This window comes from Gambusia affinis, linkage group LG13 (assembly GCF_019740435.1).
Source record: "Gambusia affinis linkage group LG13, SWU_Gaff_1.0, whole genome shotgun sequence".
Classification (NCBI taxonomy): Eukaryota; Metazoa; Chordata; class Actinopteri; order Cyprinodontiformes; family Poeciliidae; genus Gambusia; species Gambusia affinis.
The window spans coordinates 17,407,654-17,422,421 of NC_057880.1; the positions used below are offsets into that span (position 1 = coordinate 17,407,654).

General features: G+C 37.2%; 1 long non-coding RNA gene across 1 annotated transcript in view; it reads right to left on the reverse strand.

Annotated features, from left to right (window-relative positions):
* LOC122842389 overlaps window positions 1-11,996 on the reverse strand; it is a 104,739-nt gene extending 92,743 nt beyond the window's left edge. Inside the window, exon 1 of the long non-coding RNA XR_006372543.1 lies at window positions 11,877-11,996. This is a non-coding gene — a long non-coding RNA (uncharacterized LOC122842389). The remainder of the gene's footprint in view (window positions 1-11,876) is intronic.
* Window positions 11,997-14,768: the final 2,772 nt, after the last annotated feature.

Consider the following 14,768-nt stretch of genomic DNA (forward strand, 5'->3'; position numbering starts at 1 on the left):
CAATTAATCTACATACACACAAAATTTGTTACAAGGTTGTGCTATAAGTGATACACAAGCTTCATATTTGTAATTGGACTTGATGTTTCACAAAATAAACATCACTTTTTATGTCTGGATACACATAAAAATATGTTTTTGCACATGCGTGTGATGCGATTAAAAATAACAAAAAGGGTGATCATTCACTTTTTTTTCTTTAAAACAATGCTAAAATCTTACAGTATCTGTCATCTAAAACCCCACACCAGGTATCACTTTTTCTCATGATCTAAACATGAGATGATGTTTAGAGTTGCATGAAAGTAACAATTCAAAGACCTTCTGCTATAACATTACTACAATACATTGGGAAGACTGAGAAATAGTCCAAGACCAGTCATTGGTGTCCCTCTTCAAAACACACAAAAATCCTTGTTAACATTAAGCAGAAGAAACTGCTTCATCAATCAGAATATTTCTAGGTGCCACGTTAGACAGCTGTTGCTGTGTAAAGATGAAGGTAAGCTGCTCCAAAAATAACTATTTCTGCTTCAGTTTAGTGGACCTGAAGCAAAGATTGCTGCCCGAGATTTTGCTTAAGCATACTTATTCTCATGTTTGCAAAAAATGTGTGCAAGTTTTCCTTAGGCAAATTTCTTTCATCCTCATGTGGCATCATTAGCTCCCCAGATATCCCCTGAGAAAAGATGGGAGAGGAAGACTGAGATCAAGTGAAAAAACAAAAAGACCTTTTCCTATATGTCCCATGGAAGAAGCACTATGTATTAAAAAGAGTACAGTATGGTCATTATAGCGTACCTTTAGCAATCTGGCATGCCAAACACTTCTCAGTGATTCATTTGGTTGTTTGTATATCTGGAAGAAACCCTAAAACTGTTATTCTTAAATGTCTTGAAGGGGCAGTATGTATTATGTATTATCCAGGCACAGTGCCATTTTATAGCACAGTCAAGGAGCAATGGAATCTTGAGTTGTTATAACAATGCTGTAAATATAAAACATAACTAAACTGGAATTGACCTTTATCTCTTTCTTACACAGCCTTCAGCATGTTGTTACAACAATGCTACTTCATTATGTGGTTTGCAACAATTTTTAAGACTGCTGGACTGAGAAGAAGTTTGTGTGATTATCACAGGAGACTCGCAATTCCACCAGGTGTTTGCTAATTGCTGCTGTCGCTAGTCTGGAGGAGAGGAGTGGGGAAGATGCGATGGATAGGCGAACTGTGAGGCAGAAGCTCAGCTAGAGACCACAACACCAAGGAGTAGCTTTGTGGAAATAAGCGCCACATTCTATTAGCAAATGTTTAGGCACCCTATGAATGGTTGCCACGGGAGATTCAAACATTCCTCAAGGATGCATGAAAGACGCAAAGCAACATGCCAGGGGGGAAAGTTTGTGCCAGGTATGTTTTTGATGAGGATATAACACTAAAATATGATGTAAAGCTCAATGTTACAAGTCGATTTTACAAAATACCCCGTTTTTACCTAGATTTTCACATCTTCACATCTCCGGATTACCACTGTCAATGCCTTTTCTAGGAAAAGGGGCATTTTTAAAGGGAATTGTGCTATAAACATGTGTTTTCAACTCAAGAACCTAAAATGTAAGAAGGTGTTTTAATTCTGAAAGTGTTCCTGGTAATCTGTGACAAACTGTTAACCAGCACAGCTGTTTCTCTAAAGCAAGGAGTTAATGTTTCAGTTTCAGAGCAACTGAAACATTGCTCTGAAATGGGATAAATGGGAGACGGGAGAATATTTATAGCATGCCCCAATTTTGTCCTCATGGAAGTATCACTTGAGAAGGCAAAGGTGCTACAAGTTTGTGCAAAACATGCATTTCTATGACAGAGTTTCAAAATCCCCCATGTGATGTCAGCAACGCTGACTTTCTCAGTCAAGTATTCCCATACGTATGCAGGAGAGATGAGGTCAGTGGCCTACTGAGAAAAGGCCATACAATTATTTTCCTTTGGACTTTCAAGAAACTGGTAAGCTTCTGGTGATCCTTAGATTTCCATTAAATTATTAGGGCAAAATCTTTTATTCTTTTTCAGCAGTACATTGTTTCAAATTATTTTGATTTTATATGAACATTTTTCCAGTTCTTTTTTTTTTTTGCTTGGAGAGTAACAATAGTTTGCTAATGTTCCTTTTGTTCCTGTTCCTTTTACTACATTTTTTTTTTACTTGAATGTCAAATTTTACATAGAACAAAGTCTGAACCCTGACAATTATAGACATTTCAGTATGACTTTCTCTTGGAAACGCAAATGATCCCCCGGAAAAGAGAAGTATTCACCTGTCAGATTGACGGTGATACAGAAAATAAATGTTATACTTTAATAACATTTTTTTATAAAAGTATAAATAAATGTATAAAAGTACAAATACATAAATATTTGTTTTAAAGTATTGTACAATTTATTTGTTTATTCCTATAAAATAAACAAATAAATTGAATATTTACATTAACAGTGCATACAATCACTAACTGAACGGTGCTTTGTGATCGTTTTTCTCACTTATTCATAGCAGTACATATCCAATTCACCTCACAGACATGACAGTGTTGCATCCACACTGCCGTATCTGTGAGGTGCAATGCACACTAATAAAAATGTATATTATTTATTCTGTGAATGAGAGAAACTAACCAAGCTTTGCAAGTATTCCATTTACTTCAGATAGTGTCATCTCCTGTCCTCCATAAACCATTACAGCTGTGTAAGAGGATGTGTCTGGTAACCTCAAGGTATTCACTAAGTGGTATCTGGACTGGAGGGATGTACTTGGAGTGATTTCATGGAGTGAATTGTGTCAAGGGAAACAGCAAAGCTTTTTACACATAAAATGTCCCTCTCCAAAGGAAGGAAAAAAGGGAAACAAGAAGCCAAGAGCAGCATGAACTGTTCATTCAGTATGAGGGGAAAGTCAGAAGGTCAAACCAAAAGAAGGAATAAAACATTAAAAGAACTAATTTAATAATGAGTATTGAAGAATTTGTTAGTTATTGAGATAACAGGCAGTGGTGATGTGGCTTTTCGTAGCAATTACAATCTTAACCCACTCCACTTCATATTTTGTCTCCTGTTTCAACCATCTCTGTAAAGTGTCTTGCAGTTCCCCAATCAGAATAATATATTGTGTCTACTAGTCATCAGTTGTTCTGAGGATTAGTTGCAATGACTTCCCTGCTGTCCCCAATGAACATATCTTAATTACACTGCAGTGCCTCCTGTGAGGAAGCCTCTACTTTGAACGACATTTCACCTAAACATGAGTATCTGGAGGTGATAACTTTGTGTACTGTTGAGAGATAATACTTTAAGCTGACATGTCTGCATGCGTATGGCATGGCTATTTGTTTTTGTGCCAGAAACTGCGGGAAAAACATCCATCTTCTAAAGCGCCATAAACCCCAATAGTTCCTACATCTTAAACCCCCAAGCGCCATGACAGAAAACTCATACTGAATTTCATTAAAAAAATAAATATATTTAATTTATATTTATTTTTTTCATTATAAACACAATTTCTTTTAATTACTAAAGCAATTACCTTAATCACCATTGCATTTTCTTTCCAATTAATTTTTTTATTTTCTCTTACTTACCTACACACTTTATATATATATATATATATATATATATATATATATATATATATATATATATATATATATATATATATATATATATATATATATATATATATATATATATATATATATATATAGGCACTCTTATAGTTTTGTTAATTTTTTGTCTTGTGTACTCCAGTAGCCAAGCAACGACATTTTGTTGCCAAGTTCACTGTTGTGTCTTTGTGATCATAAAGTAAGTCTATTTGTCGCATGGCTCCACAACACCGGGGTTATGATGGGCTCACAGTGTTTCAATTTTACCTTTTTTCTACTGTGACTGATCATTGTATTCATGCATCGCTGATCATTTTAAAGATTTTGAAAAGATTTTGATATTGCATTTGGAAAATAAAGCTTGGAAAAGTTAACAGTTCCATATCAGATAAGGGTGTTTAGGCTAATAATGGTGCAGTCTTAGAATTTGTACAATATGAAACCGTCATCAGAAAGCAAACATTCATTTTATTATGTTATGGAATTTAGTGCATATGAAATAAGCTGATAATCATTGAATTAGAGCAAAGATAAAATTATAATACATTTATAATCTTACCTTTGAGGACATGGGAACTGAGTAAGAAACCATAAACTGATAAGGTACAAATTACACACTGCATCTGTTTAGTATTCTATGCTCAAGGTTAATATAGAATCGTTTTAATAAGTTTGTTGCTCATTCAGTGATAAGCAAATTAATGTTTTCAAACTACCGTTAATTAATAAAGAATACAAACGGTTTGCATCTATTTTATCCTAAAACTGTATAAAGAAACTCAGAAGCAGACTGGTAACCGGAAAATAAGGCTGTAAAAATAAAATATGAACTAAATGTACAATCAGTAACTAAAACCTGCAACTCAAAAAATCATTTATCAGAGTTCTACTAATGACATTTCCTGACAAAGTAACATATAAAGGATTTCCAACCCAACCATCTAATGGAAAAGTAAGGCAGTGTAATACTGAAAAGAACAGGGTTCACTTAAAGTGCAATATTTTTACTTTTCACTCTGATGTTTTTACTTTTTAACTCTGCTGTTCCATTATATCAAACAGTTCACATAGACAGGAAATACTTTGCTCATTTCTTTCTCAGCATGTGCTTCAAACAGCAGTCATTGGTGGTTCACTACCTCCTACTTCCATTTTATGCATAAATTATCATCTTAATCTGTAAATAACTACTCAATGCAAATGTGACAGTCATTCAAAGGTTCATAAAATATTTGGAAGAACTGCTGTGACATTTTCGAGATTTGATTTGTTCTGGGATAGTGTTACCCTCTGTAATCTGTATTTCTGCTAAATGAGAACACCAAGAGAGGAAACTACTGCAGTTAATATCTCAGCAGTTCAATATTTCACTTTGGCAAAAATGGAAAACATTCAAATTTAGTATTGACTGCTGTTCAGACAGTTACAATAATGTCCATTCCCTGAAACATCATCAGCTGCTCTTTTTTTTCTCTTCATTCAAACACATCCAGATGATGAACAAATCACAGCTGACACATGGAAATGTATCTATAGATCCAACTGGCACCTTCACCCCAGACTCTCTTTTCACTGTGAGAAAAAAAAAGGCTACCATGACTAAACTGACAGATCAATCAAGAGCTCAAAGTGACATTTTGCTTTTCCGGTCCCCTTCACTGGTCTATTCACCTATCTCATCTGTTCAGTGTTTAGTTGCTCTCACTCAACGCCCTACAGATGGCCAAGAAGCCAAAAAATATTGAACTTTTGTGACAGATCTGCCAGTATCTCAGATCTGCCCTTGTTTTCTTTTCTTCCTGTATTGACACAACATACAGAAATGGCCTTTCCCCCGCCTGCCTCCCCCCTCTCTCTATTTCTCTCCCACTTGCCTTCAGTGAGGCCTAATTACACGGTGGACAGGCTAATCGATACAAGAGTGAGTGAAAGTCCCAAGCAGCCAGCATGAGGACCCTCTTAACTTCCTCCAGTCGACGCGTCATATACTTAGACCCATACACAAGTAAGCTATCTTGACTTTTTGCCGACATTAGACTCATGCTCACCTATTCCCACAGCACACTACATGCCGAATAAACAGAGGAAGTGCATTTTGCTATCTACCTGCATACACCACATGCACATGTCCTTTAAGAATACAGGAGGGAAGTTTTGTTGGTTATATGTTGTAAATGGTTGAAAGTAGCATATGCTGTGTTGTTGTGTTGGTTGAGTCATGTTTGGAGTAGAGTAAGAAACCCCAATAATGCTGCCTAAAAATAGAAAGCTATGACATAAAAGTCCCACTTCACCTAAATGCTTATAAATTTCCTTTAAATAGTGCAAGAGATATAAAATTCAAGCAGAGGTAGATAGCTACATTTACTTATTTACATTGAGTATTTCAAATAAAAACTTCTAGGGGCAGTTTTACTTCACCAAACCTTTTACTTGTATTCGAGAAGTAATTCTACTTTTATTTAAGATCAAATTCTAGCTAGCCTGCACACTTTATGCTACTTCACAGTGTAACAAACAAAAGCAACACACTTGCCTGTGTCTGGCACATTTGTAAACAAACTTTATTGTTCTGATATTTTCAGTGATCTGCTGAGCCTGTTGTGCCATTTAGTGGTCAAGTGAATGATGAATGGTAAATGGTTTAGTTGTATAATGTATTTTCAAGTCCACAGAACCCCAAAATGCTTCACACTACATTCAGTCATTCACCCATTCACCCATACATTCACCTTGATGGTGGTAAGCAACTGGATAGTAGTCACAGCTGCTCTGGGGCAATCCGACTGAGGAGAGGCTGCCATGCACTGGGGCCACTGGACCCACTGACCACCATCAGCAGGCAAGGTGGGTGATGTGTTTTATTAGTAGTTTATTTATTTTCTGGCTGATGTGCATTAGTGTTACATTGTCATTATGTGTTTTTTATGAATACATTGGTAGGTTATCATTGGCAACCACCACTGAAGCAATTTAGAAAGCTTGGGGTACCTGTCAGAATTATCTTTCAGTAGGGCATGAAGTAAATGTTGTTAGTTTGTGTACAAATTCAAACCTAACACTGTTAACTTCTAATAAAAGACTGAGACAAATATCTGACCTTTTGTTAGTGTTCTGCAGTTCAGTTATTGACAGCCTTGGGGTAAAATAAGACTAAGTGGCCAATTAAGACTCCTCATTGAGGGACCTGATGATAAGGAGGACTTTAAGATCTATCTGAGCTCGGAAATCCTTGCAGGTGCACTAACTGATACAATTACAATCTAAAATTGTGCCAATTCATCAATGTCTTTATTTAAAAAAATGCTATGTTATCAGACTGATACAAGTGTGTCGTGTGTGTGAATCATTGGCGATAGTGAGCTTCTCCCTTCTCATTTGGCTTTCTCCAACCCTATCTTTGTTCTGAGCACATCTTGAAGGCAGAACGTGCTTGTTCTGACACTACAGGATGAGATGAGAGCACAAAGCCAGGGCTAATTAAAGTAGGCAAACTTCAACAGCCTTGTCCAACTTGTATTGACCTTTATCAAAACACTGACATTCATGGCTGGCAAATGCAGGCACATTCCACTGGATGTGGTGCAGTGAAAGAGGTAAACAAACAGAGACTCATTAGGTTGCACCAGGGACCATCCTATCACCCCGGTAATCTCGTGATTCCTAATACACACATGGACCCACTAAAGGTTTCAAGATGTGAATCTGTTAATAAAGGCATCACTGATGTCTGCAAATTAGAAGCCACACTGCTACCACTTGATAATAAACTAAACAAACCATTTGGAGTCACTACTTGTGTCATTCATGGACGAACTGGTCTCTGTTTTCTTCATCTCTTCACTGTCAGTACTTTCATTAACATGAGGCAAATCTTTCAAACTAAGTAAAGATTCTAATTATCAAAAGGGAGTGCCTTGGGCTGGTCCAAGTTATAAGAGAACGTTTTATCAGCTTGGCAAAAAGTTCACTTACTGCCATGTGAACTTTGTGCTAATTTCAAGGTACAAAGAGAAAATTAATTCTCCAAGAAGCTGAGAAAAATTTTACTGTAAAAAGATCAGCAAGTAATATAATTATTTTTTTTTATTTTGTTAAAAGTGTCAGTTTTTGTAGTTGCCTTAACTTGGTTCTTTGACTTTTGGATAACAACACATGTAGCTGTAATGTTTGTATTTAATTTAAACATGGAATTAATTTTTAACACAGCGTGTAAACAGCAGACAACCATACAGAAAATAACTAAACTCACTATTTGCAAAAAAAAAGAAAAAAAACCCAGAATTTTGGTCATTTTACACATCTTGTGTAATTACTGAGCTCTTTACTGAACACTTTATTGAAATATGGAAGTCAGATAATACAACACCTGGCTTGATATAAAATGAGCACTTTCTAAAGTGCAATTCATGATCTACATATTTTGAAGGAGCTCGCAATATGTAAATATGATGCAACGCAGGAAATAATGTTCAGTATTGTTTTACAAAAATTACGAAATTAACTGCTATCCCAAAAGTTAAAATTTTGTTCCAGACAAAAACAACAACAACAAAAAAAAAAAACAGAAAAAGATAAAGATTCTACAAAGTTTTGGGAGATTTTAGCTTGGATATTTTTGGAGAACTCCCTTCCTTAGATGTGGAGAATACAGAAGCCGGTTGGTCCGAGGAAAACACAACCATGATTTGAATATCTTCATGACACTGAAGACTGAAAAACAAACACACACCATGTGATATGCCTAAGAAGCTAAGTAGAGTATTCCTCTCAATTTGGCCACACTTGGCATATTTTTACAGAGGCGTGGTTATGAGTGGGTTTACTGTAAAGTTCCAAGAACATTTTCAAGTATTTTTCTGCCTACAAAATAAAGTGACTACAAAACAGAAAGATGTCATGATGCCAATTTTCTAAACTGAAAATGTGGCTTCAGAGTTGGTGTTTCCCTTAGAGGCACTCCCACTTTGAATGACAATTTTTCACAGAATGAAAGCAGACATCTATGGGTTTTAAAATGAAATTTTGGTGTCTGTGGCAAACTGTGATCTAGTATTCTACTAATACTTCCTCATAAAGTGATGTATCAGCAAAGACCCGAGGACACAGTGGATGCAGCATACGCATATTTTTTTTCACCAGGCTCTAGCTAGACTTTAATGGCATGTCACTTTGAAAAATAGAGATTAAGTAAACCTAGAAGTGCCCCGTTTTTTTGCTTTGCAGGAAAAACACACCAGCAGAATTCAGTGCACATCCAAATCATTTTAGACACCCACATTTTCATAGCTACAGCTATAATATTTGCATACTAGGATATCATAGTTTTCTATTTAAAATTTTTGATTTTCAGCAAGAAAATCTTGAATTTATAGCTACGTTGTGCTTATGTAACTTCATATCTACGTTTTAAGATTACACTGTTCAATAAATCCATGGGGGATAAAGCCCACAGTATAGATGATTAAATTTGAAACATCTGATTTATCTGACCAACATACCAGAAACGCAGAAAGGTATCAAAGCAAGCCATTCTTGCTGACAACACACATAGAATGTCTTTCAAATTCAATATTTTTCACTTTATAATTTCTATTACTTTTAATTCTAATGTGAAAAAAGTGATGCAGATTTTAAAGTTTTTAAAAAAATATCTCAAAAGTGTGGGGTGCAGTTGTATTCAGTTCCTTTAAATCAATTTTCTGTAGAACCAACTCTGGCAAATGCAGCTGAAAATCCTTTGGCATATCCCACTCATCTACTACAACGTCTGCAAAATTATATGCCAAATATGGTTTGAACTGAACTACTCCACCATAGCCTTATGTTACTTAACGTACGTAACTTTAAACAGAACTTCTCATACTTCTCTTTCAACAGTGGGTGAAGGCCTAAAATTTGAAAGCCACAATTAAAGATGATTTTTCTGTTATTATTAATAACAGATTCTCACATTAACTGTGAGTCTATCCAGTTCCTCCAGAGTTGCGATGTGCCTTCTGGCTGAATATTTCAATGATTAAACCACCTTGTTAACAGGACCTAGTGGCAAAATGTTGAGCCATGAGATGAGCTGAAATACAAAAATAAGTAAAACACAAAGGACAGTGGGTGTCTAACTTTGGACACCACTAGTTAAAGTGGTAAGTCTACATTTGTGTTGTGGTACATTGTGATCCTATCAATCAATGGCCGCTCATACCCTCAATATCCACCATAGATGGCGAAGATGAGCTAAAACAGTCATCATTTTGTTGTACCATTTCTAACATTCCAAGCTTCACCATCCCTGAGGTCATACAGTACCAAATTTTCAGGGATCTTGTAGAAGAGACAGTGACACATGCTCATGCGGTGGCTCACATCTCTGGCAGCGCCACAGCAGATGATTATCAGAAAGCTGAAATCAAAATATTGCGTCAAACCCAAATGGAAAGCTTTCCTACTGAGTTTCCTAAGCTCAAATCAGGCCAAACGGTTGGACTTAGTAGTAGATTTTACCCTTTGGATCCACAGTTAGACCAATCCATGGAACTCATTCGTGTGGGAGCCCGCTTGAGACATCTCTCTGAACTTGAAGAGGATTCTATCCCCCCATTCGTTCTTGATTTCCGTCATCCTGTGACAGAATTAATCATTAAGGATATTGATGAAGAGCTTCACCACCCAGGACCAGAGAGGGTATTTGCTAAAATAAGGAGAAGATTCTGGATTTGATGGGGCAGGGGGCCAGGGAGGCTGTTCGGCGCTATCAGCGACATTATGTTGGCTGCAAATAGTGGATGGGGAAACCTGTTGCTCCCCAAATGACTGATTTGCTACCATCCAGACTCAGACTATTCAAACCACCTTTCTACTCTACTGGAGTAGACTGCTTTGGACATTACGTACTCAAAGTTGGCAGAAGACATGAAAAGCAGTGGGGCATCATATTCAAATGTATGACCACAAGGGCTGTGCATGTAGATCTGTCAAGCCTTTATGCCGACTCGTTCTTGTTGGCACTGAGACGTCTGATAGCATGCCAAGGAAAGCTCTATGAAGTACTTTGTGATCAGGGTAACAAATTTTAAAGCTGAAGAACATGAATTGAAAAATGCGTTCAGGAGCCTTCAGCCACAAATCCAGGAACAGCTGGCTGGTCAACAACAATCAGATTCAACCTCCAGGAGCACCGCACTTCGGTGGGTGTTGAGAAAGGGAAATTAAATTCCTGAAATCAGCCTTCACTACAACCTTAAGTGCCCAAATCGAGACAGAGTAGGCCCTGCACACACTTTTGGTGGAAGTTGAAGAAATACTTTATTCCAAACCACTTGGTTATGTTTCAACAAATGTAGTTGACCTAGATCCTATCACTCTTAACATTGTATTGATGGGGTGGCTAGATCCATCTCTTCTTCAAGTGAAATACCCACAAGTAAAGATTACTGGTCGGAGGAGATGGAGATATAGTCAAGTGTTAGCTGACCACTTTTGGAAACATTTCCTAAAGTTTTACCTGCCTGGGCTCCAGGTTCTGAATAAATGGCAAGAGCACACTGAAGATCTGCAAATTGGAACCGTTGTGATGATAGCAGACCCACAGCTATCATGAGCTCTGTTGGATTGATAAAAATGGTTTTCCCTGGAGCAGAAGGAAGTATCCGTACATCTGAAGTGCAGGTCAAAGAGCGCAACTATATTCACCCAGTAGTATGTCTAGTGAAAATGCCAGAAGTGTTGAAACTTTCTAGTGTGTGGCAGAACAGGGTTTTTTTGTAGTAGCTTGCAGTAGTTCAATAGTTTAGCAACTGTATTTTCAAAAAAGAGTTATAAGTGTGATGTTTGCTGATCATTTAGTTTCGTTGCATCAAGAATCGTAAGTTGAGCATTAATAAAAGGATGCCACATCTTTGAACGGAGGCCTGCAGTTTTTCAGATACAAATCACCAAGCCCTTTTAGTTCAAATATCTTGCAACCACAGTAAGGGAATGGAATCAGGAATGCTAAATAGAATTCACAAATGTATGTTCGCTATTGCATTATAAAACAGACAAACAATTAAGATATACTAATCTAGATGACACCAAATTCATATTGCAGGATATGTAACCAAATTAAAAATATTTAGACTGGTTTTTTTAAACACGAGAAAGACCTGGTCACTGCAGTAGGCGGAGGTTAAGGGGTTATTTTCAACTTCAGCAAAACAAACAAACCAGATATCAATAAAATGACTCACACACTTTGATTATTCAGTCAAAGTACTTGAGGAAAAAGTCCCAGGGATGCATAGTCCGAAGAAGGAAACAGCAATGTGCTCGTTTCTGCTCATGGATTTCAGGCAACCGAGGGAATGAATTACAGCATAGCCTTTCACCTGCTCTGCTCCCTCTGTACCTTGGCACAGCTCTCTGACCTCAGCTGGCTACCGCTGAAGATTAGCCAAAGGGAAAGATATAACTCACTCTCTAAAAACTCTTTGACTCTTTCCTCTCAGCCCAGGAAATGACACTTTAAGCAAATTTCATGATAGTCTTTCACATTTTTACTGATTTATATTGCACCAGTGTTCTTGGATAAAATTTTAACTGTGTCTATTTTTCTGTACAATGACCAAAATGGCAGCAGCTTGTGTTAAGATGAGAAGGGAAGCTTTCATTTCTTCTGGTCTGCTAATGTTAGAGGTGCCACAAAGTACAAGTCATCAGAAATGACAGAGGAGTAGTAAAGAGAATCTCATCAGTTTGAAATATCCTGCTCAGATGCTCTTTTCTTCACTTCAGTACATAATCATAGAATATGTTATCATACAAGAAATCAAATCAATATTGAGCATAGTTTCAAAAAAAAGAGACCCTTTCTGAAATTTTTTTAGAACAAGATTTTGAGCTGGTCATTGATGTTTTCAGTTTGAGTGCAATCTGTTCAAATTACACCCATCCAAGTTAACGATCGGAAGCTTTTAAGTGAGCTTTTAGACAGAGTCAGTGTGTCTCTTTATGTCTCACATCATACCAATAGGGATTCAATATTTCCAGAGTCTCATTAAGTGTTGGGACTTTAGCTGCTGTAACATGTCTACAGCATGTGAACTCACTAAAAACCTATAAGATGTGAAAATTGGACTGTAGTATTTATTGTGTACAGCAGCAAGAGCAATTATTGTCCATGCAGGACCTCACTCTGGCGCCCAGCTCTTCACAATTTTTATTCAGAGAGAGACCTTCTCATAGCTGGTGAGCCCCTCCTTCTCTTTCTACGCCTTTTACAGAAAATGGAGAAAATCAATGAAACACCAATCGGAGTGCTAAACTGCCAAGGCATCTGAAGTTTTCCCCTGCAAGCTTATGTAAAGCTAAAAGTTGAAATAACACATTAATTTTACACCTTAATTTAAAAAAGATATATATAAAACCATAAGTAGAGACATTTTTGTATGAAATTTATTTGATACCCTATTCTAAACAGTTTTGCATTTGTACTGTTTTAGAGTTAATTAAGCTTGAAAGACTTTGACCCAGACTGCAACTTCAGCCTTTTGACATTTTGCAGTTTGTGATAAGAGGACTAAATTCTAAACAACTGAGCTGTCTTGCATATGAAGTAGGTCTGAAAGGACTCACAACAGGAATACTGATTCAAGAAGTAGGCAAAAAGTAATGTGAGCTCATATGAGCTTTTGTTTAAGCTGGTGAATTAACCTTTGTTTTTCTATGTTGTTGCCAAAACAACACACTAAATAATGTACATAATCTGTGTCTTATGATTTGACCTTCACAGGTCAAAACTGATAGCCTTGTTTATTATTATCTCATGCTCACTTTTATCTTCTTTGACGCCAGGCATAGTTTTGTAACAGTTATCTTGGCTGTGCAAAATCGTATTATCTATGTGACTTTAGAGAATGAAAAGGAGGACAAGTAAAAGAGACAACAAACCAGATATGAAACAAAATGTAATACTGTGCACACATATGTAATTTAGTAATAGTAATAAAATGTTATTTAACTCGATAGTGGAAAATTAACTGACACCATTCAGAAGCAAGTTAAGCCACAAAAGGTAATTGCTATAAAGTAAGGCTGTGCTGTCTTATAAAGTGTAGCAGAAGAAAAATGTGTAGTAGAATCCGACACATATGCAACAAGGACTTCCATAGGCTTGAGGGGACTGTGAAGCCAAGTTGATACAAGAGTTTGAGAAGCCACAAAGTGTGGACTACCGCTGCAATATTTTCATGTGTCCCAAATCCTGTACACTTGAATCAAAGAACTGCATTGATTTTTCATTAACTTAAGTTCTACAGAGTTCTGCTAATGTGATTTAGGTTTGTCAACAAAGAGGCACATTTGAAAGTTGCAGGTGGCCGACCCTGAAAGATTTTAGTTTGAGAGTGTGTTCTAGAACCACCACACAGATGTATCCAAGACATGAAGCCTAGGCGAAAATTCAAGCTGGGAGACAAAACACAGCCGTCCCACATCAGACATTCACCACGCCCCCGCCACAGCCAATCAGGACAGGTGCACCGCACCGCTTCAGCCAATCGTCGTCCACGGATCCCTTCAAAGGACAAGCCTCCCCGGATCTTCTCGCTCGTCAGCCGCGCTTTGACCCACCTCCTCCCAATCTCCACCATCATCCCAAGGACATCTTCCTAGCTCCCTCTCTGCTCCTTCGTTCAAGGCTCCGTTCCACCACCAGTATTCAGACCGGGGGGAAGACTACCCTGAGCTAAACCTGGACCGATCATCTGCCTGGTGATCCTCAGCTCACAAGTCTTCCGCCGGATTCGAGCGCCAAAGTTTCTGTATCATTAAATCTTCTAACTGCTTCTCTTTCTCTGTGTGAGTCTATCCAGATTGAAATAGGCTTTACTGCATGTGTTTGAAACAGAGGTAATATAATAAACATCCTCTCTAAGCTAAAGATAAAAAAGAAAGATTTTTTCTTATATTAAAGTAAATTTTAATTTCACTTGGAAATCCATCTCTTAGATTTTCTAGTGTTAGTAAAAACACACATTTGAAGCTGTCAAGGAGGAAGTTTCCTCAGTCAGATGATTTGTGGTGCCATGTCATCTGCTGTAGATGCTCCAATATATTTTGTCAAGTTCAAAGTCACTGCAGTT